The sequence below is a fragment of the Schistocerca americana genome, unplaced genomic scaffold (assembly GCF_021461395.2).
Source record: "Schistocerca americana isolate TAMUIC-IGC-003095 unplaced genomic scaffold, iqSchAmer2.1 HiC_scaffold_19, whole genome shotgun sequence".
In the NCBI taxonomy this organism is placed as follows: Eukaryota; Metazoa; Arthropoda; class Insecta; order Orthoptera; family Acrididae; genus Schistocerca; species Schistocerca americana.
The window spans coordinates 561016-584807 of NW_025725895.1; positions in this window are offsets into that span (position 1 = coordinate 561016).

A 23792-nucleotide genomic window follows, 5' to 3' on the forward strand; every position below is an offset into this window, starting at 1 on the left:
GCAATTTCTTTGTTTCATCGTCAACAACAAGGTCCAAGGGATGCAGCAAACCCTAAGTGTAGCATCGGACTCTAAAACTGGTCTCACAGGAAAGGCTCTATACATAGACAGTAAGAAGAGTCAGTCTCCTTGTACTTAGGTCGGCATTGTGCCTTTTGTATTTAATTCCGATGTAATTTCTGTGTTTCATCGTCAATGAGAAGGTCCAAGGGATACAGTAAGCCTGAAGTGAAGCATTGGAATCTAAAAGTGGTCTCAAAGGAAAGGCGCAACACATAGACAGTAAGAAGTGTCGGTCTTCTTGTACTTAAGTCGGCATTGTGCCTTTTGTATTTAATTCCGATGCATTTCCTGTTTTTCATAGTCAATAAGAAGGTCCAAGGGATACAGTAAACCTAAAGTGAAGCATCTGAATCTAAAACTGGTCTCACAGGAAATGCTCAAATCATAGACAGTAAGAAGAGTCAGTCTTCTTGTATTTAAGTCGGTATTGCGCATTTTGTATTTATTTCCGACGCAATTACTGTGTTTCATCGTCAATAAGAAGGTCCAAGGAATACACTAAACCTGAAGTGAAGCATCGGAATCTAAAACTGGTCTCACAGGAATGGTTCAAAGCATAGACAGTAAGAAGAGTCAGTCTCCATGTACTTATGTCGGCTTTGTGCCTTTTGTATTTCATTCCGATGCAATTACTGTGTTTCATCGTCAATAAGAAGGTCCAAGGGATACAGTAAACCTGAAGTGAAGCATCGATATCTAAAACTGGTCTCACAGGGAAGGCTCAAATCACAGAATGTGAGAAGAGTCAGTCCACTTGTACTTATGTCAACATTGTGCCTTTTGTATTTAATTCCGATTCATTTTCGGTTTTTCATCGTCGATAAGAAGGTCCAAGGGTTACAGTAAACGTGAAGTGCGGCTTCGGAATCTAAAATTGGTCTCACAGGAAAGGTTCAAAACATAGACAGTAAGAAGAGTCAGTCTTCTTGCACTTAAGTCGGCATTGTGCCTTTTGCATTTAATTCCTATGCAATTTCTGTGTTTCATCGTCAATAAGAAGGTCCAAGGGATACAGTAAACCTCAAGTGAAGCATCGGAATCTAAAACTGGTCTCACAGGAAAGGTTCAAAACATAGACAGTAAGAAGAGTCAGTCTTCTTGTACTTAAGTCGGCATTGTGCCTTTTGTATTTAATTCCCAAGCGATTTCTGTATTTCATCGTCAATAAGAAGCTCCAAGGGATACAGTAAACCTGAGGCGAAGCATCGATATCTAAAACTGGTCTCACAGGAGAGGTTCAAAACACAGACAGTAAGCAGAGTCAGTCTTCTTGTACTTTAGTCGGCATTGTGCGTTTTGTATGTAATTCCGATTCATTTTCTGTGTTTCATCGTCGATAAGGAGGTCCAAGGGATACAGTAAACTTGAAGTGAGGCATCGGAATCTAAAATTGGTATCACAGGAAAGGTTCAAAACACAGACAGTAAGAAGAGTCAGTCTTCTTGTACTTAAGTCGGCATTGTGCCTTTTGTATTTAATTCCGATGCATGTCCTGTTTTTCATCGTGAATAGGAAGGTCCAAGGGATACAGCAAACCTTAAGTGAAGCATCTGAATCTAAAACTGGTCTCACAGGAAATACTCAATTAATAGACGGTAACAAGAGTCAGTCTTCTTGTATTTAAGTCGGTATTGTGCCTTTTGTATTTATTTCCGACGCAATTTCTGTGTTTCATCGTCAATAAGAACGTCCAAGGAATACACTAAACCTGAAGTGAACCATCGGAATCTAAAACTGGTCTCACAGGAATGGTTCAAAGCATAGACAGTAAGAAGAGTCAGTCTTCTTGTACTTAAGTGGGCATTGTGCCTTTTGTATTTAATTCCGATGCAATTTCTGTGTCTCATCGTCAATATGAAGGTCCAAGGGGTAGAGTAAACCTCAAGTAAAGTATCGGAATCTTAAACTGGTGTCACAGGAAAGGTTCTAATTATAGAAAGTAAGAAGAGTCAGTATTCTTAAACTTAAGTCTGCATTGTGCCTTTTGTATTTAATTTCGATGCAATTTCTTTGTTTCATCGTCAACAACAAGGTCCAAGGGATGCAGCAAACCCTAAGTGTAGCATCGGACTCTAAAACTGGTCTCACAGGAAAGGCTCTATACATAGACAGTAAGAAGAGTCAGTCTCCTTGTACTTAGGTCGGCATTGTGCCTTTTGTATTTAATTCCGATGTAATTTCTGTGTTTCATCGTCAATGAGAAGGTCCAAGGGATACAGTAAACCTGAAGAGATGCATCGGAATCTAAAACTGGTCTCACAGGAAAGGTTCAAAACATAGACAGTGAGAAGAGTCAGTCTTCTTGTACTTAAGTCGGCATTGTGCCTTTTGTATTTAATGCGATGCAATTTCTGTGTTTCATCGTCAATAAGAATTTCCAAGTGATACAGTGAACCTGAAGTGAAGCATCGGACTCTGTAACTGGTCTCACAGGAAAGGGTCAAAACATAGACAGTAAGAAGGGTCAGACGTTTGTACTTAAGCCAGCATTGTGCATTTTGTATATAATTCCGTTGCAATGTTTGTGTTTCATCGTCAAGAAGAAGGTCCAAGGGATACAGTAAGCCTGAAGTGAAGCATTGGAATCTAAAAGTGGTCTCAACGGAAAGGCGCAACACATAGACAGTAAGAAGTGTCGGTCTTCTTGTACTTAAGTCGGCGTTGTGCCTTTTGTATTTAATTCCGATGCATTTCCTGTTTTTCATCGTCAATAAGAAGGTCCAAGGGTTACAGTAAACGTGACGTGCGGCATCGGAAACTAAAATTGGCCTCACAGGAAAGGTTCAAAACATAGACAGTAAGAAGAGTCAGTCTTCTTGCACTTAAGTCGGCATTGTGCCTTTTGCATTTAATTCCATTGCAATTTCTGTGTTTCATCGTCAATAAGAAGGTCCAAGGGATACAGTAAACCTCAAGTGAAGCACCGGGATCTAAAACTGGTCTCACAGGAAAGGTTCAAAACATAGACAGTAAGAAGAGTCAGTCTTCTTGTACTTAAGTCGGCATTGTGCCTTTTGTATTTAATTCCCAAGCGATTTCTGTGTTTCATCGCCAATAAGAAGCTCCAAGGGATACAGTAAACCTGAGGCGAAGCATCAATATCTAAAACTGGTCTCACAGGAAAGGTTCAAAACATAGACAGTAAGAAGAGTCAGTTTCTTGTACTTAAGATGGCATTGTGCCTTTTGTATTTAATTCCGATGCAATTTCTGCGCTTCATCGTCAATAAGAAGGTCCAAGGGTACAGTAAACCTGAAGTGAAGCATCGGAATCTAAAACTGGTCTCACAGGAGAGGTTCAAAACACAGACAGTAAGCAGAGTCAGTCTTCTTGTACTTTAGTCAGCATTGTGCGTTTTGTATGTAATTCTGATTCATTTTCCGTGTTTCATCGTCGATAAGGAGGTCCAAGGGATACAGTAAACTTGAAGTGAGGCATCGGAATCTAAAATGAGTCTCACAGGAAAGGTTCAAATCACAGACAGTAAGAAGAGTCAGTCTTCTTGTACTTAAGTCGGCATTGTGCCTTTTGTATTTAAAACCGATGCATTTCCTGTTTTTCATCGTCAATAAGAAGGCCCAAGGGATACAGTAAACCTTAAGTGAAGCATCTGAATCTAAAACTGGTCTCACAGGAAATGCTCAAATCATAGACGGTAACAAGAGTCAGTCTTCTTGTATTTAAGTCGGTAGTGTGCCTTTTGTATTTATTTCCGACGCAATATCTGTGTTTCATCGTCAATAAGAACGTCCAAGGAATACACTAAACCTGAAGTGAACCATCGGAATCTAAAACTGGTCTCACAGGAATGGTTCAAAGCATAGACAGTAAGAAGAGTCAGTCTTCTTGTACTTAAGTCGGCTTTGTGCCTTTTGTATTTCATTCCGATGCAATTTCTGTGTTTCATCGTCAATAACAAGGCCCAAGGGATACAGTGAAGCTGAAGTGAAGCATCGGAATCTAAAACTGGTCTCACAGGAAAGGTTCAAAACATAGACAGTAAGAAGAGTCAGTTTCTTGTACATAAGATGGCATTGTGCCTTTTGTATTTAATTCCGATGCAATTTCTGTGCCTCATCGTCAATAAGAAGGTCCAAGGGATACAATAAACCTGAAGTGAAGCATCGGAATCTAAAACTGGTCTCACAGGAAAGGTTCAAATATAGACAGTAAAAAGATTCTGTCTTCTTGTACTGAAGTCGGCATTGTGCCTTTGGTATTTAATTCCGATGCAATTTCTGTGTTTCATCGTCAATAAGAAGGTCAAAGGGATACGGGAAACCTGGAGTGAAGCATCGGAATCTAAATCTGGTCTCACAGGAAAGGTTCAAAGAATAGACAGTAAGAAGAGTCAGTCTTCTTGTACTTATGTCGGCATTGTGCCTTTTGTATTTAATTCCGATGCAATTTCTGTGTTTCATCGTCAATACGAATGTCCAAGAGATACAGTAAATCTGAAGTGAAGCATCGATATGTAAAACTGGTCTCACAGGAGAGGCTCAAATCGTAGAATGTAAGAAGAGTCAGTCCTCTTGTAATTAAGTCGGCATTGTGCCTTTTGTATTTAAGTCCGATGCAATTTCTGTGTTTCACCGTCAATAAGAAGGTCCAAGGGATCCATTTAACTCGAAATGACGCATCGGAATCTAAATCTGGCCTCACAGGAATGGTTTAAAACATAGACAGTTAGAAGAGTCAGTCTTCTTGTACTTATGTCGACATTGTGCCTTTTGTATTTAATTCCGATGCAATTTCTGAGTTTCGTCGTCAATAAGAAGGTCCAAAGGATACAGTAAACCTGAAGTGAATCATCGGTATCTAAAACTGGTCTCACAGGAAAGGTTCAAAACATAGAAGGTAAGAAGAGTCAGTCACTTGTACTTAAGTCGGCATTGTGCCTTTTGTGTTTCATTCCAAAGCATGTTCTGTGTTTCATCGTCAATAAGAGGGTCCAAGGGATACACTGAACCCGAAGGGAAGAATCGGAATCTAAAACTAGTCTCACGGGAAAGGCTCTAATCATACCTAGTAAGAAGAGTTAGTCTTCTTGTACTTAAGTCGTCATTGTGCCTTTTGTATTTATTTCCGATGCAATTTCTGTGTTTCATCGTCAATAAGAAAGTCCAAGGGATACAGCAAACCTGAAGTGAAGCATCGGAATCTAAAACTGGTCTCACAGGAAAGGTTCAAGTCATTGACAGTAAGAAGAGACATTCCTCTTGTACTTAAGTCGGCATTGTTCCTTTTGCATTTAATTCCGATGCAATTTCTGTGTTTCATCGTCAATAAGAAGGTCCAAGGGATACATTAAACCTGAAGTGAAGCATCGGAATCCAAAACAGGTCTCACAGGAATGGTTCAAAACATAGACAATGAGAAGAGTCAGTCCTTTTGTACTTAAATCAACATTGTGCCTTTTGTAATTAATTCCGATGCAATTTCTGTGTTTCATCATCAATAATAAGCTCCAAGGGATACAGTAAACCTGAAGTGAAGCATCGGAATCCAAAAGTGGTCTCACTGAAGAGGCTCAAAACATAGACAGTAAGAAGTGTCAGTATTCTTGTACTGAAGTCGGTCTCATGCTTTCTGTATTTAATTCGATGCAATTTATGTGTGTCATCGTCAATAAGAAGGTCCAAGGGATACAGTTAACCTGAAGTGAAGCATCGGAATCTAAAACTGGTCTCACAAGAAAGGTTCAAAAAATAGATAGTAAGAAGAGTCAGTGTTCTTGTACTTAAGTCGGCATTGTGCCTTTTGTGTTTAATTCCGATGCAATCTCTGTGTTTCATCGTCAATATGAAAGTCCATAGGATACAGAAAACCTGAAGTGAAGCATCGGAGTCTAAAACTGATCTCACAGGAAAGGTTCAAAACATAGACAATGAGAAAAGTCAGTCGTCTTGTACTTAAATCAACATTGTGCCTTTTGTATTTAATTCCGACGCAATTTCTGTGTTTCATCGACAATAAGAAGGTCCAAGGGATACAGTTAACCTGAAGTGAAGCATCGGAATCAAAAACTGGTCTCACAGGAAAGGTTCAACACATAGACAGTAAGAAGAGTCAGTCTTCTTCTACTTAAAACGGCATTGTGCCTTTTGTATTTAATTCTGATGCAATTTCTGTTTTTCGTCGTCAATAAGAAGGTTAAAGGAATACAGTAAACCTGAAGTGAAGCATCGTAATCTAAAACTGGTCTCACAGGAAAGGTTCAAAACATAGATAGTAAATAGAGTCAGTCTTCTTGTACTTAAGTCGGCAATGCGCCTTTTGTATTTAATTGCGATGCAATTTCTGTGTTTCATCGTCAATAAGCGGGACAAAGGGATACAGTAAACCTGAAGTGAAGCATCGGAATCCAAAAATGGTCTCACAGGAAAGCTTCAAATCATAGACAGTAAGAAGAGTCAGTTTTCTTGTACTTAAGTCGGCATTGTGCTTTTTGTATTTAAATCCGACGCAATTTCTGTGTTTCATCGTCAATAAGAAGGCCCAAGGGATACAGTGAAGATGAAGTGAAGGATCGGAATTTAAAACTGGTCTCACAGGAAAGGTTCAAAACATAGACAGTAAGAAGAGCCAGTCTTCTTGTAGTTAAGTCGGCATTGTTCCTTTTGTATTAAATTCCGATGCAATTTCTGTGTTTCATCGTCAATAAGAAGGTCCAAGTGACTCATTAAACCTAAAGTGAAGCATCGGAATCTAAAACTGGTCTCAAAGGAAAGGTTTAAAACATAGAAAGTAAGAAGAGTCAGTCTTCTTGTACTTAAGTCGGCAATGTGCCTTTTGTATGTAATTCCGATGCAATTTCTGTCTTTCATCGTCTATAAGAAGGACCAAGGGATACAGTAAACCTGAAGGGAGGCATCGGAATCTAAAACTGGTGTCACAGGAAAGGTTCAAAACATAGACAGTAAGAAGAGTCAGTCTTCTTGTACTTAAGTCGGCATTGTGCCTTTTGTATTTAATTCCGATGCAAATTGAGTGTTTCATCGTCAATAAGAAGGTCCAAGGTATACAGTAAACCTGACGTGAAGCATCGATATCTAAAACTGGTCTCACAGGAAAGGCTCAAATCACAGAATGTAAGAAGAGTCAGTCCTCTTGTACGTAAGTCGGCATTATGCTTTTGTGTTTAATTCCGACGTAATTTCTGTGTTTCGTCGTCAATAAGAAGGTTCAAGGGATACACTAAACCTGAAGTGAAGCATCGGAATCTAAAACTGGTCTCACAGGTAAGGTTCAAAACATAGACAGTAAGAAGAGTCAGTCTTCTTGTACTTGAGATGGCATTGTGCCTTTTGTATTTAATTAAGATGCAATTTCTGTCCTTCGTCGGCAATAAGAAGGTCCAAGGGATACAGAAAACATGAAGTGAAGCATCGATATCTAAAACTGGTCCCACAGCAAAGGCTCAAATATTAGAAAGTAAGAAGAGTCAGTCCTCTTGTACTTAAGTAGGCATTGTGGATTTTGTATTTATTTCCGATGCAATTTCTGTGTTTCGTTGTCAATACGAAGGTCCAAGGGATACAGGAAACATGAAGTGAAGCATCGGAATCTAAAACTGGTCTCACAGGAAAGGTTCAAAACATAGACAGTAAGAAGAGTCAGTATTCTTGTTCTTAAGTCGGCACTGTGACCTCTGTATTTATTTCCGATGGATATTCCGTGTTTCATCGTCAATGAGAAGGTCCAAGGGATACAGTAAACCTCAAGTGAAGCGTCGGAATCTAAAACTGGTCTCACAGGAAAGGGTCAACCCATAGACAGTAAGAAGGGGCAGTCTTCTTCTACTTTAGTCGGCATTGTGCCTTTTGTATTTAATTCCGATACAATTACTGTGTTTCATCGTCATTAAGAAGGTTCAAGGGATACCGTAAACTTGAAGTGAAGCATCGGAATCTTAAACTGGTCTCACAGGAAAGGCTCAAACCATAGACAGTAAGGAGAGTCAGTCTTCTTGTACTTAAGTCGGTATTGTGCCTTTTGTATTCAATTCCGATGCAATTTGTGTGTTTCATCGTCAATAGGAAGGTCCAAGGGATACAGTAACCCTGACGTGAAGCAATGATATCTATTACTGGTCCCACAGGAAAGGATCAAATCATGGAATGTAAGAAGAGTCAGTCCTCTTGTACTTAAGCCGGCATTGGGTTTTTGTATTTAATTCCGATGCAATTTCTGTGTTTCATCGTCAATAAGAAGGTACAAGGGACACAGTAAACGTAAAGTGAAGAATAGGAATCTAAAACTGGTCTCACAGGAAAGGTTCAAAAGATAGACAGTAAGAAGAGTCAGTCTTCTTGTACTTATGTCGGCATTGTGCCTTTTGTACTTAATTCCGATGCAATTTCTGTGTTTCTTCGTCAATATGAAAGTCCAAGCGATACATTAAACCTGAAGTGAAGCATCGGAATCTAAAACTGGTCTCACAGGAAAGGTTCAAAACATAGACAGTAAGAAGAGTCAGCTTCTTGTACTTAAGATGGTATTGTGCCTTTTGTATTTAATTCCGATGCAATTTCTGTGTTTCATCGTCAATAAGAAGGTCCAAGGGATACAGTAAACCTAAAGTGAAGCATCGGAATCTAAAACTGGTCTCACAGGAAAGGTTCAAAACATTGACAGTAAGAAGAGTCAGTCTTCTTGTACTTAAGTCGGCATTGTGCCTTTTGTATTTCATTCCGATGCATTTCCTGTTTTTCATCGTCAATAAGAAGGTCCAAGGGATACAGTAAACCTTAAGTGAAGCATCTGAATCTAAAACTGGTCTCACAGTAAATGCTCAAATCATAGACGGTAAGAAGAATCAGTCTTCTTGTATTTACGTCGGTATTGTGCCTTTTGTATTTATTTCAGACGCAATTTCTGTGTTTCATCGTCAATTAGAACGTCCAAGGAATACACTAAACCTGAAGTGAACCATCGGAATCTAAAACTGGTCTCACAGGAATGGTTCAAAGCATAGACAGTAAGAAGAGTCAGTCATCTTGTACTTAAGTCGGCTTTGTGCCTTTTGTATTTCATTCCGATGCAATTTCTGTGTTTCATCGTCAATAAGAAGGTCCAAGGGATACAGTAAACCTGAAGTGAAGCATCGGAATCTAAAACTGGTCTCACAGGAAAGGTTCAAAACATAGACAGTAAAAAGAGTCAGTGTCTTGTACTTAAGATGGTATTGTGCCATTTGTATTTAATTCCGATGCAATTTCTGTGTTTCATCGTCAATAAGAAGGTCCAAGGGATACAGTAAACCTGAAGGGAAGCATCGGAATCTAAAACTGGTCTCACAGGAAAGGTTCAAAACATAGACAGTAAGAAGAGTCAGTCTTCTTGTACTTAAGTCGGCATTGTGCTTTTTGTATTTAATTCCGATTCATTTTCTATTTCTCATCATCGATAAGAAGGTCCAAGGGATACAGTAAACGTGAAGTGAGGCATCGGAATCTAAAATAGGTCTCACAGGAAAGGTTTAAAACATAGACAGTAAGAAGAGTCAGTCTTCTTGTACTGAAGTCGGCATTGTGAATTTGGTATTTAATTCCGATGCAATATCTGTGTTTCATCGTCAATAAGAAGGTCCAAGGGATACGGTAAACCTGGAGTGAAGCATCGGAATCTAAATTTGGTCTCACAGGAAAGGTTCAAAGAATAGACAGTAAGAAGAGTCAGTCTTCTTGTACTGATGTCGGCATTGTGCCTTTGGTATTTAATTCCGATGCAATTTCTGTGTTTCATCGTCAATACGAATGTCCAAGAGATACAGTAAACCTGAAGTGAAGCATCGATATGTAAAACAAGGTCTCACAGGAGAGGCTCAAATCGTAGAATGTAAGAAGAGTCTGTCCCCTTGTAATTAAGTCGGCATTGTGCCTTTTGTATTTAATTCCGATGCAATTTCTCTGTTTCATCGTCAATAAGAAGGTCCAAGGATACAGTAACCCGGAAGTGAAGCATCGTAATCTAAAACTGGTCTCACATGAAAGGATCAAAGCATACAAAGTAAGAAGTGTCCGTCTTCTTGTACTTAAGTCGGCATTGTGCCTTTTGTATTTAATTCCGATGCAATCTCCGTGTTTCATCGTCAATATGAAAGTCCATAGGATACAGAAAACCTGAAGTGAAGCATCGGAGTGTAAAACTGATCTCACAGGAAAGGTTCAAAACATAGACAATGAGAAGAGTCAGTCCTCTTGTACTTAAATCAACATTGTGCCTTTTGTATTTAATTCCGACGCAATTTCTGTGTTTCATCGTCAATAAGAAGGTCCAAGGGATACAGTACACCTGAAGTGAAGCATCGGAATCTGAAACTGGTCTCACAGGAAAGGTTCAAAGCATACACAGTAAGTAGACTCAGTCTACTTGTACTTAAGTCGGCATTGTGCGTTTTGTAATTAATTCCGACGCAATTTCTGTGTTTCATCGTCACTAAGAAGGTCCAAGGGATACAGTAACCATGAAGTCAAGCATCTGAATCAAAAACTGGTCTCACCGGAAAGGTTCAACACATCGACAGTAAGAAGAGTCAGTCTTCTTCTACTTAAAACGGCATTGTGCCTTTTGTATTTAATTCCGATGCAATTTCTGTATTTCGTCGTCAATAAGAAGGTTAAAGGAATACAGTAAACCTGAAGTGAAGCATCGTAATCTAAAACTGGTCTCACAGGAAAGGTTCAAAACATAGACAGTAAGAAGTGTCAGTTTTCTAGTACATAAGTCGGCATTGTGCCTTTTGTATTTCATTCCGATGCAATTTCTGTGTTTCATCGTCAATAAGAAGGTCCAAGGGATACAGTAAACCTGAAGTGAAGCATCGGAATCTAAAACTGGTCTCACAGGAAAGGTTCAAAGCATAGACAGTAAAAAGAGTCAGTGTCTTGTACTTAAGATGGTATTGTGCCTTTTGTATTTAATTCCGATGCAATTTCTGTGTTACATCGTCAATAAGAAGGTCCAAGCGATACAGTAAACCTGAGGCGAAGCATCGATATCTAAAACTGGTCTCACAGGAAAGGTTCAAAACATAGACAGTAAGAAGAGTCAGTTTCTTGTACATAAGATGGCATTGTGCTTTTTGTATTTAATTCCGATGCAATTTCTGTGCTTAATCGTCAATAAGAAGGTCCAAGGGATACAGTAAACCTGAAGTGAAGCATCGGAATCTAAAACTGGTCTCACAGGAAAGGTTCAAATATAGACAGTAAAAAGATTCAGTCTTCTTGCACTGAAGTCGGCATTGTGTCTTTGGTATTTAATTCCGATGCAATATCTGTGTTTCATCGTCAATAAGAAGGTCCAAGGGATACGGTAAACCTGGAGTGAAGCATCGGAATCTAAATTTGGTCTCACAGGAAAGGTTCAAAGAATAGACAGTAAGAAGAGTCAGTCTTCTTGTACTGAAGTCGGCATTGTGCCTTTGGTATTTAATTCCGATGCAATTTCTGTGTTTCATCGTCAATACGAATGTCCAAGAGATACAGTAAACCTGAAGTGAAGCATCGATATGTAAAACTGGTCTCACAGGAGAGGCTCAAATCGTAGAATGTAAGAAGAGTCTGTCCTCTTGTAATTAAGTCGGCATTGTGCCTTTTGTATTTAATTCCGATGCAATTTCTGTGTTTCATCGTCAATAAGTAGGTCCAAGGGGTCCATTTAACCTGAAATGAAGCATCGGAATCTAAAACTGGCCTCACAATAATGGTTTAAAACATAGACAGTTAGAAGAGTCAGTCTTCTTGTTCTTATGTCGACATTGTGCCTTTTGTATTTAATTCCGATGCAATTTCTGAGTTTCGTCGTCAATAAGAAGGTCCAAGGGATACAGTAAACCTGAAGTGAATCATCGGTAACTAAAACTAGTCTCACAGGAAAGGTTCAAAACATATAAGGTAAGAAGAGTCAGTCACCTTGTACTTAAGTTGGCATTGTGCCTTTTGTATTTCATTCCAAAGCATGTTCTGTGTTTCACCGTCAATAAGAGGGTCCAAGGGATACACTGAACCTGAAGGGAAGCATCGGAATCTAAAACTAGTCTCACGGGAAAGGCTCAAATCATACCTAGTAAGAAGAGTTAGTCTTCTTGTACTTAAGTCGTCATTGTTACTTTTGTATTTACTTCCGTTGCATTTTCTGTGTTTCATCGTCAATAAGAACGTCCAAGGGATACAGCAAACCTGAAGTGAAGCATCGGAATCTAAAACTGGTCTCACAGGAAAGGTTCAAGTCATTGACAGTAAGAAGAGACATTCCTCTTGTACTTAAGTCGGCATTGTTCCTTTTGCACTTAATTCCGATGCAATTTCTGTGTTTCATCGTCAATAACAAAGTCCAAGGGATGCAGTTAACCTGAAGTAAAGCATCGGAATCTAAAACTGGTCTCACAGGAAAGGTTCAAAACATACACAGTAAGAAGAGTCAGTCTTCTTGTACTTAAGTCGGCATTGTACCTGTTGTATTTATTCCGACGCAATTTCTGTGTTGCATCGTCAACAAGAAGGTCCAAGTGATACAGTAAACCAAAAGTGAAGCATCGGAATCTAAAACTGGTGTAACAGGAAAGATCCAAAACATAGACAGTACGAAGAGTCAGTTTTTTGTACTAAATCGGCATTGTGCCATTTGTCTTTAATTACGATGCAATTTCTCTGTTTCATCGTCAATAAGAAGGTCCAAGGATACAGCAAACCGGAAGTGAAGCATCGTAATCTAAAACTGGTCTCACATGAAAGGATCAAAGCATACAAAGTAAGAAGTGTCCGTCTTCTTGTACTTAAGTCGGCATTGTGCCTTTTGTATTTAATTCCGATGCAATCTCTGTGTTTCATCGTCAATATGAAAGTCCATAGGATACAGAAAACCCGAAGTGAAGCATCGGAGTGTAAAACTGATCTCACAGGAAAGGTTCAAAACATAGACAATGAGAAGAGTCAGTCCTCTTGTACTTAAATCAACATTGTGCCTTTTGTATTTAATTCCGACGCAATTTCTGTGTTTCATCGTCAATAAGAAGGTCCAAGGGATACAGAACACCTGAAGTGAAGCATCGGAATCTGAAACTGGTCTCACAGGAAAGGTTCAAAGCATACACAGTAAGTAGAGTCAGTCTACTTGTACTTAAGTCGGCATTGTGCGTTTTGTAATTAATTCCGGCGCAATTTCTGTGTTTCATCGTCACTAAGAAGGTCCAAGGGATACAGTAACCATGAAGTCAAGCATCTCAATCAAAAACTGGTCTCACCGGAAAGGTTCAACACATAGACAGTAAGAAGAGTCAGTCTTCTTCTACTTAAAAGCGGCATTGTGCCTTTTGTATTTAATTCCGATGCAATTTCTGTATTTCGTTGTCAATAAGAAGGTTAAAGGAATACAGTAAACCTGAAGTGAAGCATCGTAATCTAAAACTGGTCTCACAGGAAAGGTTCAAAGCATAGACAGTAAGAAGTGTCAGTTTTCTAGTACATAAGTCGGCATTGTGCCTTTTGTATTTAATTCCGATGCAATTTCTGTGTTTCATCGTCAACAAGAAGGTCCACGGGATACAGTAAAGCTGAAGTGAAGCATCGGAATCCAAAAATTGTCTCACAGGAAAGGTTCAAATCATAGACACTAAGAAGAGTCAGTTTTCTTGTACTTAAGTCGGCATTGTGCCTTTTGTATTTAAATCCGACACAATTTCTGTGTTTCATCGTCAATAAGAAGGCCCAAGGGATACAGTGAAGCTGAAGTGAAGCATCGGAATCTAAAACTGGTCTCACAGGAAAGGTTCAAAACATAGACGGTAAGAAGAGCCAGTCTTCTTGTTGTTAAGTCGGCATTGTTCCTTTTGTATTAAATTCCGATGCAATTTCTGTGTTTCATCGTCAATAAGGAGGTCCAAGTGATACATTAAACCTAAAGTGAAGCATCGGAATCTAAAACTGGTCTCAAAGGAAAGGTTTAAAACATAGAAAGTAAGAAGAGTCAGTCTTCTTGTACTTAAGTCGGCAATGTGCCTTTTGTATGTAATTCCGATGCAATTTCTGTCTTTCATCGTCTATAAGAATTTCCAAGGGATACAGTAAACCTGAAGTGAGGCATCGGAATCTAAAACTGGTGTCACAGGAAAGGTTCAAAACATAGACAGTAAGAAGAGTCAGTCTTCTTGTACTTAAGTCGGCATTGTGCCTTTTGTATTTAATTCCGATGCAATTTCAGTGTTTCATCGTCAATAAGAAGGTCCAAGGTATACAGTAAACCTGAAGTGAAGCATCGGAACCTAAAAGTGGTCTCACAGGAAAGGTTCAAAACATAGACAGTAAGAAGAGTCAGTGTCTTGTACTTAAGATGGTATTGTGCCTTTTGTATTTAATTCCGATGCAATTTCTGTGTTTCATCGTCAACAAGAAGGTCCGAGGGATACAGTAAACCTGAAGTGAAGCATCGGAATCTAAAACTGGTCTCACAGGAAAGGTTCAAATATAGACAGTAAAAAGATTCAGTCTTCTTGTACTGAAGTCGGCATTGTGCCTTTGGTATTTAATACCGATGCAATTTCTGTGTTTCATCGTCAATAAGAAGGTCCAAGGGATACGGTAAACCTGGAGTGAAGCATCGGAATCTAAATCTGGTCTCACAGGAAAGGTTCAAAGAATAGACAGTAAGAAGAGTCAGTCTTCTTGTACTGAAGTCGGCATTGTGCCTTTGGTATTTAATTCCGATGCAATTTCTGTGTTTCATCGTCAATACGAAAGTCCAAGAGATACAGTAAACCTGAAGTGAAGCATCGGAGTGTAAAACTGATCTCATCGGAAAGGTTCAAATCATAGACAATGAGAAGAATCAGTCCTCTTGTACTTAAATCAACATTGTGCCTTTTGTATTTAATTCCGACGCAATTTCTGTGTTTCATCGTCAATAAGAAGGTCCAAGGGATACAGTACACCTGAAGTGAAGCATCGGAATCTGAATCTGGTCTCACAGGAAAGGTTCAAAGCATACACAGTAAGTAGAGTCGGACTACTTGTACTTAAGTCGGCATTGTGCGTTTTGTAATTAATTCCGACGCAATTTCTGTGTTTCATCGTCACTAAGAAGGTCCAAGGGATACAGTAACCATGAAGTCAAGCATCTGAATCAAAAACTGGTCTCACCGGAAAGGTTCAACACATAGACAGTAAGAAGAGTCAGTCTTCTTCTACTTAAAACGGCATTGTGCCTTTTGTATTTAATTCCGATGCAATTTCTGTTTTTCGTCGTCAATAAGAAGGTTAAAGGAATACAGTATACCTGAAGTGAAGCATCGTAATCTAAAACTGGTCTCACAGGAAAGGTTCAAAACATAGACAGTAAGAAGTGTCAGTTTTCTAGTACATAAGTCGGCATTGTGCCTTTTGTATTTAAATCCGACGCAATTTCTGTGTTTCATCGTCAATAAGAAGGCCCAAGGGATACAGTGAAGCTGAAGTGAAGCATCGGAATCTAAAACTGGTCTCAAAGGAAAGGTTTAAAACATAGAAAGTAAGAAGAGTCAGTCTTCTTGTACTTAAGTCGGCAATGTGCCTATTGTATGTAATTCCGATGCAATTTCTGTCTTTCATCGTCTATAAGAAGGTCCAAGGGATACAGTAAACCTGAAGTGAGGCATCGGAAACTAAAACTGGTGTCACAGGAAAGGTTCAAAACATAGACAGTAAGAAGAGTCAGTCTTCTTGTACTTAAGTCGGCATTGTGCCTTTTGTATTTAATTCCGATGCAATTTCAGTGTTTCATCGTCAATAAGAAGGTCCAAGGTATACAGTAAACCTGACGTGAAGCATCGATATCTAAAACTGGTCTCACAGGAAAGGCTCAAATCATAGAATGGAAGAAGAGTCAGTCCTCTTGTACGAAAGTCGGCATAATGCTTTTGTGTTTAATTCCGACGTAATTTCTGTGTTTCGTCGTCAATAAGAAGGTTCAAGGGATACACTAAACCTGAAGTGAAGCATCGGAATCTAAAAGTGGAGTCACAGGAAAGGTTCAAAACATAGACAGTACGAAGAGTCAGTTTTTTGTACTAAGTCGGCATTGTGCCTTTTGTATTTAATTCCGCTGCAATTTCAGTGTTACATCGTCAATAAGAAGGTCCACGGGATACAGTGAACCTGAAGTGAAGCATCGGAATCTAAAACTGATCTCACAGGTAAGGTTCAAAACATAGACAGTAAGAAGAGTCAGTCTTCTTGTATTTAAGCTGCCATTGTGTCTTTTGTATTTAATTCCGATGCAATTTCTGTCTTTCGTCGTCAATAAGAAGGTCCAAGGGATACAGAAAACATGAAGTGAAGCATCGATATCTTAAACTGGTCCCACAGCAAAGGCCCAAATATTAGAAAGTAAGAAGAGTCAGTCCTCTTGTACTTAAGTAGGCATTGTGGCTTTTGTATTTATTTCCGATGCAATTACTGTGTTTCATCGTCATTAAGAAGGTTCAAGGGATACCGTAAACCTGAAGTGAAGCATCGGAATCTAAAACTGGTCTCACAGGAAAGGTTCAAAACATAGACAGTAAGAAGAGTCAGTATTCTTGTACTTAAGTCGGCACTGTGACCTCTGTATTTAATTGCGATGGATATTCCGTGTTTCATCGTCAATGAGAAGGTCCAAGGGATACAGTAAACCTGAAGTGAAGCATCGGAATCTAAAACTGGTCTCACAGGAAAGGGTCAACCCATAGACAGTAAGAAGAGTCAGTCTTCTTCTACTTTAGTCGGCTTTGTGCCTTTTGTATTTAATTCCGATGCAATTACTGTGTTAAATCGTCAACAGGAAGGTCCAAGGGATACAGTAACCCTGACGTGAAGCAATGATATGTATAACTGGTTCCACAGGAAAGGCTTAAGTAAGAGAATGTAAGAAGAGTCAGTCCTCTTGTACTTAAGTCGGCATGTGCCTTTTGTATTAAATTCCGCTGCAATTTCTGTTTTTACGTCAATAAGAAGGTCCAATGGATTCTGTATACCTGAAGTGAAGTATCGGAATCTAAAACTGGTCTCACAGGAAAGGTTCAAAACATAGACAGTAAGAAGGGTCAGTATTTTGTACCTATGTCGGGATTGTGCCTTTTGTATTTAATTCCGATGCCATTTCTGTGTTTCATCGTCAATATGAAAGTCCATGGGATACAGAAAACCTGAAGTGAAGCATCGGAATCTAAAACTGGTCTCACAGGAAAGGTTCAAAACATAGACAGTGAGAAGAGTCAGTCCTCTTGTACTTAAATCAACATTATGCCTTTTGTATTTAATTACGACGCAATTTCCGTGTTTCATCGTCAATAAGACGGTCCAAGGGATACATTAAACCTGAAGTGAAACATCGGAATCTGAAACTGGTCTCACAGGAAAGGTTCAAATCATAGACAGTAAGAAGAGTCAGTATTCTTGTACTTAAGTCGGCATTGTGCGTTTTGTATTTAATTCCGATGCAATTTCTGTGTTTCATCGTCAACGAGAAGGTCCACAGGATACAGTGAACTTGAAGTGGAGCATCGTAATCTAAAACAGGTCTCACAGAAAAAGGTTCAAACATAGACAGTAAGTAGAGTCAGTTTTCTAGTACTTAAGACGGCATTGTGCCTTTTGTATTTAATTCCGATGCAATTTCTGTGTTTCATCGTCAACAAGAAGGTCCATGGGATACAGTAAATCTGAAGTGAAGCATCGGAATAAAAAACTGGTCTCAGAGGAAAGGTTCAAATCATAGACAGTAAGAAGAGTCAGTTTTCTTGCACTTAAGTCGGCATTGTGCCTTTTGTATTTAATTCCGACGCAATTTCTGTGTTTCATCGTCAATAAGAAAGCCCAAGGGATACAGTGAACCTGAACTGAAGCATCGGAATCTAAAACTGGTCTCACAGGAAAGGTTCAAAACATAGACAGTAAGAAGAGTCAGCCTTCTTGTACTTAAGTCAGCATTGTAGCTTTTGTATTTATTCCGATGCAATTTCCGTGTTTCATCGACAATAAGAAGGTCCAAGTGATACAGTAAACCAAAAGTGAAGCATCGGAATCTAAAACTGGTCTCACAGGAAAGGTTCAAATCATAGACAGTACGAAGAGTCATTATTTTGTACTAAGTAGGCATTGCGCTATTTGTCTTTAATTACGATGCAATTTCCCTGTTTCATCGTGAATAAGAAGGTCCAAGGGTGCAGTAAACCAGAAGTGAAGCATCGTAATCTAAAACTGGTCTCACATGAAAGGATCAAAACATAGAAAGTAAGAAGAGTCAGTCTTCTTGTACTTAAGTCGGCATTGTGCCTTTTGTATTTAATTCCGATGCAATTTCTCTGTTTCATCGTCAATATGAAAGTCCAAGGGATACAGAAAACCTGAAGTGAAGTATCGGAATCTAAAACTGGTCTCACAGGAAAGGCTCAAACCATAGACAGTACGAAGAGTCATTATTTTGTACTAAGTAGGCATTGCGCTATTTGTCTTTAATTACGATGCAATTTCCCTGTTTCATCGTGAATAAGAAGGTCCAAGGGTACAGTAAACCAGAAGTGAAGCATCGTAATCTAAAACTGGTCTCACATGAAAGGATCAAAACATAGACAGTAAGAAGAGTCAGCCTTCTTGTTCTTAAGTCGGCATTGCAGCTTTTGTATTTATTCCGATGCAATTTCTGTGTTTCATTGTCAATAAGAAGATCCAAGTGATACAGTAAACCAAAAGTGAAGCATCGGAATCTAAAACTGGTCTCACAGGAAAGGTTCAACACATAGTCAGTACGAAGAGTCATTATTTTGTACTAAGTAGGCATTGCGCTATTTAACTTTAATTACGATGCAATTTCTCTGTTTCATCGTCAATAAGAAGGTCCAAGGGTACAGTAAACCAGAAGTGAAGCATCGTAATCTAAAACTGGTCTCACATGAAAGGATCAAAACATAGAAAGTAAGAAGATACAGTCTTCTTGTACTTAAGTCGGCTTTGTGCCTTTTGTATCTAATTCAGATGCAATTTCTGTATTTCATCGTCTATAAGAAGGTCCAAGGGATACAGTAAACCTGAAGTGAAGCATCGGAATCTAAAACTGGTGTCACAGCAAAGGTTCAAAGCATAGACAGTAAGAAGAGTCAGTCTTCTTGTACCTAAGTCGGTATTGTGCATTTTTGTATTTAATTCCGATGCAATTTCAGTGTTTCATCGTCAATAAGAAGGTCCAAGGGATCCATTTAACCTGAAATGAAGCATCGGAATCTAAAACTGGCCACACAATAATGGTTTAAAACATAGACAGTTAGAAGAGTCAGTCTTCTTGTACTTATGTCGACATTGTACCTGTTGTATTTATTCCGACGCAATTTCTGTGTTGCATCGTCAATAAGAAGGTCCAAGTGATACAGTAAACCAAAAGTGAAGCATCGGAATCTAAAACTGGTGTAACAGGAAAGATCCAAAACATAGACAGTACGAAGAGTCAGTTTTTTGTATTAAATCGGCATTGTGCCATTTGTCTTTAATTACGATGCAATTTCTCTGTTTCATCGTCAATAAGAAGGTCCAAGGATACAGTAAACCGGAAGTGAAGCATCGTAATCTAAAACTGGTCTCACATGAAAGGATCAAAGCATACAAAGTAAGAAGTGTCCGTCTTCTTGTACTTAAGTCGGCATTGTGCCTTTTGTATTTAATTCCGATGCAATCTCTGTGTTTCATCGTCAATATGAAAGTCCATAGGATACAGAAAACCCGAAGTGAAGCATCGGAGTGTAAAACTGATCTCACAGGAAAGGTTCAAAACATAGACAATGAGAAGAGTCAGTCCTCTTGTACTTAAATCAACATTGTGCCTTTTGTATTTAATTCCGACGCAATTTCTGTGTTTCATCGTCACTAAGAAGGTCCAAGGGATACAGTAACCATGAAGTCAAGCATCTGAATCAAAAACTGGTCTCACCGGAAAGGTTCAACACATAGACAGTAAGAAGAGTCAGTCTTCTTCTACTTAAAACGGCATTGTGCCTTTTGTATTTAATTCCGATGCAATTTCTGTATTTCGTCGTCAATAAGAAGGTTGAAGGAATACAGTAAACCTGAAGTGAAGCATCGTAATCTAAAACTGGTCTCACAGGAAAGGTTCAAAACATAGACAGTAAGAAGTGTCAGTTTTCTAGTACATAAGTCGGCATTGTGCCTTTTGTATTTAATTCCGATGCAATTTCTGTGTTTCATCGTCAACAAGAAGGTCCACGGGATACAGTAAAGCTGAAGTGAAGCATCGGAATCCAAAAATTGTCTCACAGGAAAGGTTCAAATCATAGACAGTAAGAAGAGTCAGTTTTCTTGTACTTAAGTCGGCATTGTGCCTTTTGTATTTAAATCCGACACAATTTCTGTGTTTCATCGTCAATAAGAAGGCCCAAGGGATACAGTGAAGCTGAAGTGAAGCATCGGAATCTAAAACTGGTCTCACAGGAAAGGTTCAAAACATAGACAGTAAGAAGAGCCAGTCTTCTTGTTGTTAAGTCGGCATTGTTCCTTTTGTATTAAATTCCGATGCAATTTCTGTGTTTCATCGTCAATAAGAAGGTCCAAGTGATACATTAAACCTAAAGTGAAGCATCGGAATCTAAAACTGGTCTCAAAGGAAAGGTTTAAAACATAGAAAGTAAGAAGAGTCAGTCTTCTTGTACTTAAGTCGGCAATGTGCCTTTTGTATGTAATTCCGATGCAATTTCTGTCTTTCATCGTCTATAAGAAGGTCCAAGGGATACAGTAAACCTGAAGTGAGGCATCGGAATCTAAAACTGGTGTCACAGGAAAGGTTCAAAACATAGACAGTAAGAAGAGTCAGTCTTCTTGTACTTAAGTCGGCATTGTGCCTTTTGTATTTAATTCCGATGCAATTTCAGTGTTTCATCGTCAATAAGAAGGTCCAACGTATACAGTAAACCTGAAGTGAAGCATCGGAACCTAAAACTGGTCTCACAGGAATGGTTCAAGGCATAGACAGTAAGAAGAGTCAGTGTCTTGTACTTAAGATGGTATTGTGCCTTTTGTATTTAATTCCGATGCAATTTCTGTGTTTCATCGTCAATAAGAAGGTCCGAGGGATACAGTAAACCTGAAGTGAAGCATCGGAATCTAAAACTGGTCTCACAGGAAAGGTTCAAAACATAGACAGTAAGAAGAGTCAGTCTTCTTGTACTTAAGTCGGCATTGTGCTTTTTGTATTTAATTCTGATTCATTTTCTGTTTCTCATCATCGATAAGAAGGTCCAAGGGATACAGTAAACGTGAAGTGAGGCATCGGAATCTAAAATATGTCTCACAGGAAAGGTTTAAAACATAGACAGTAAGAAGAGTCAGTCTTCTTGTACTTAAGTCGGCATTGTGGCTTTGGTATTTAATTCCGATGCAATGTCTGTGTTTCATCGTCAATAAGAAGGTCCAAGGGATACAGTAAACCTCAAGTGAAGCATCGGAATCTAAAATTGGTCTCACAGGAAAGGTTCAAACATAGACAGTAAGAAGAGTCAGTCTTCTTGTACTTATGTCGGCATTGTGCCTTTTGTATTTAATTCCCATGCGATTTCTGTGTTTCATGGTCAATAAGAAGCTCCAAGCGATACAGTAAACCTGAGGTGAAGCATCGATATCTAAAACTGGTCTCACAGGAAAGGTTCAAAACATAGACAGTAAGAAGAGTCAGTTTCTTGTACATAAGATGGCATTGTGCTTTTTGTATTTAATTCCGATGCAATTTCTGTGCTTAATCGTCAATAAGAAGGTCCAAGGGATACAGTAAACCTGAAGTGAAGCATCGGAATCTAAAACTGGTCTCACAGGAAAGGTTCAAATATAGACAGTAAAAAGATTCAGTCTTCTTGTACTAAAGTCGGCATTGTGCCTTTGGTATTTAATACCGATGCAATTTCTGTGTTTCATCGTCAATAAGAAGGTCCAAGGGATACGGTAAACCTGGAGTGAAGCATCGGAATCTAAATCTGGTCTCACAGGAAAGGTTCAAAGAATAGACAGTAAGAAGAGTCAGTCTTCTTGTACTGAAGTCGGCATTGTGCCTTTGGTATTTAATTCCGATGCAATTTCTGTGTTTCATCGTCAATAAGAAGGTCCAAGGGATACAGTAAACCTGAAGTGAAGCATCGGAATCTAAAACTGGTGTCACAGCAAAGGTTCAAAACATAGACAGTAAGAAGAGTCAGTCGTATTGTACTTAAGTCGGCATTGTGCCTTTTGTATTTAATTCCGATGCAATTTCAGTGTTTCATCGTCAATAAGAAGGTCCAAGGGATACCGCAAACCTGAAGTGAAGCACCGGAATCTAAAACTGGTCTCATAGGAAAGGCTCAAAACATAGACAGTAAGAAGAGTCAGTCTTGTTGTACCTAAGTCGGTATTGTGCATTTTTGTATTTAATTCCGATGCAATGTCAGTGTTTCATCGTCGATAAGAAGGTCCAAGGGATACAGTAAAACTGAAGTGAAGCATCGCAATGTAAAACTGGTCTCACAGGAAAGGTTCAAAACATAGACAGTAAGAAGAGTCAGTCTTCTTGTACTTAAGTCGACATTGTGCGTTTTGTATTTAATTCAGATGCAATTTCTATGCTTTATCCTCAACAAGAAGGTCTGAGGGAAACAGTCAAGCTGAAGTGAAGCATCGATATCTAAAACTGGTCTCAGAGGAAAGGCTCAAATAGTAGAATGTAAGAAGAGTCAGTCCTCTTGTACTTAAGTCGGCATTGTGGCTTTTGTATTTAATTCCGATGCAATTTCTGTGTTTCGATGTCAATACGAAGGTCCAAGGGATACCGTAAACCTGAAGTGAAGCATCGAAATCCAAAACTGGTCACACAGGAAAGGCTCAACGCACAGACAGTAAGAAGAGTAAGTCTTCTTGTACTTAAGTAGGCATTGTGCCTTTTGTATTTAATTCCGACGCAATTTCTGTGTTTTATCGTCAACAAGAAGGTCCAAGGGATACAGTAAACCCGAAGTGAAGCATCGATACCTATAACTGCTCTCACAGCCAGGGCTCAAATCATAGAATGTAAGAAGAGTCAGTCCTCTTGTACTTAAGTCGGCATTGTGCCTTTTGTATTTAATTCCGTTGCAATTTCTGTTTCTACGTCAATAAGAAGGTCCAATGGATTCTGTAAACCTGAAGTGAAGCATCGGAATCTCAAACTGGTGTCACAGGAAAGGCTCAAAACATAGGCAGTAAGAAGAGTCAGTCCTCTTGTACTTAAGTCGGCATTGTGCATTTTGTATGTAATTCCGATGCAATTTCTGTGTTTCATCATCAATAAGAAGGTCCAAGGGATACAGTCAAGGTGAAGTGAAGCATCGATATCTAACACTGGTCCCACAGGAAAGGCTCAAATCATAGAAAGTAAGAAGAATCAGTCCTCTTGTACTTAAGTCGGCATTGAGCTTTTGTATTTAATTCCGAAGCAATTTCTGTGCTTTTATCGTGAATAAAAAGGTCCAAGGGATACAGTAAACCTGAAGCGAAGCATCGGAATCTCAAACTGGTCTCACAGGAAAGGCTCAAAACATAGGGAGTAAGAAGAGTCAGTCCTCTTGTACTTAAGTCGGCATTGTGCATTTTGTATGTAATTCCGATGCAATTTCTGTGTTTCATCATCAATAAGATGGTCTAGGGATACAGTCAAGCTGAAGTGAAGCATCGATATCTAACACTGGTCTCACAGGAAAGGCTCAAATC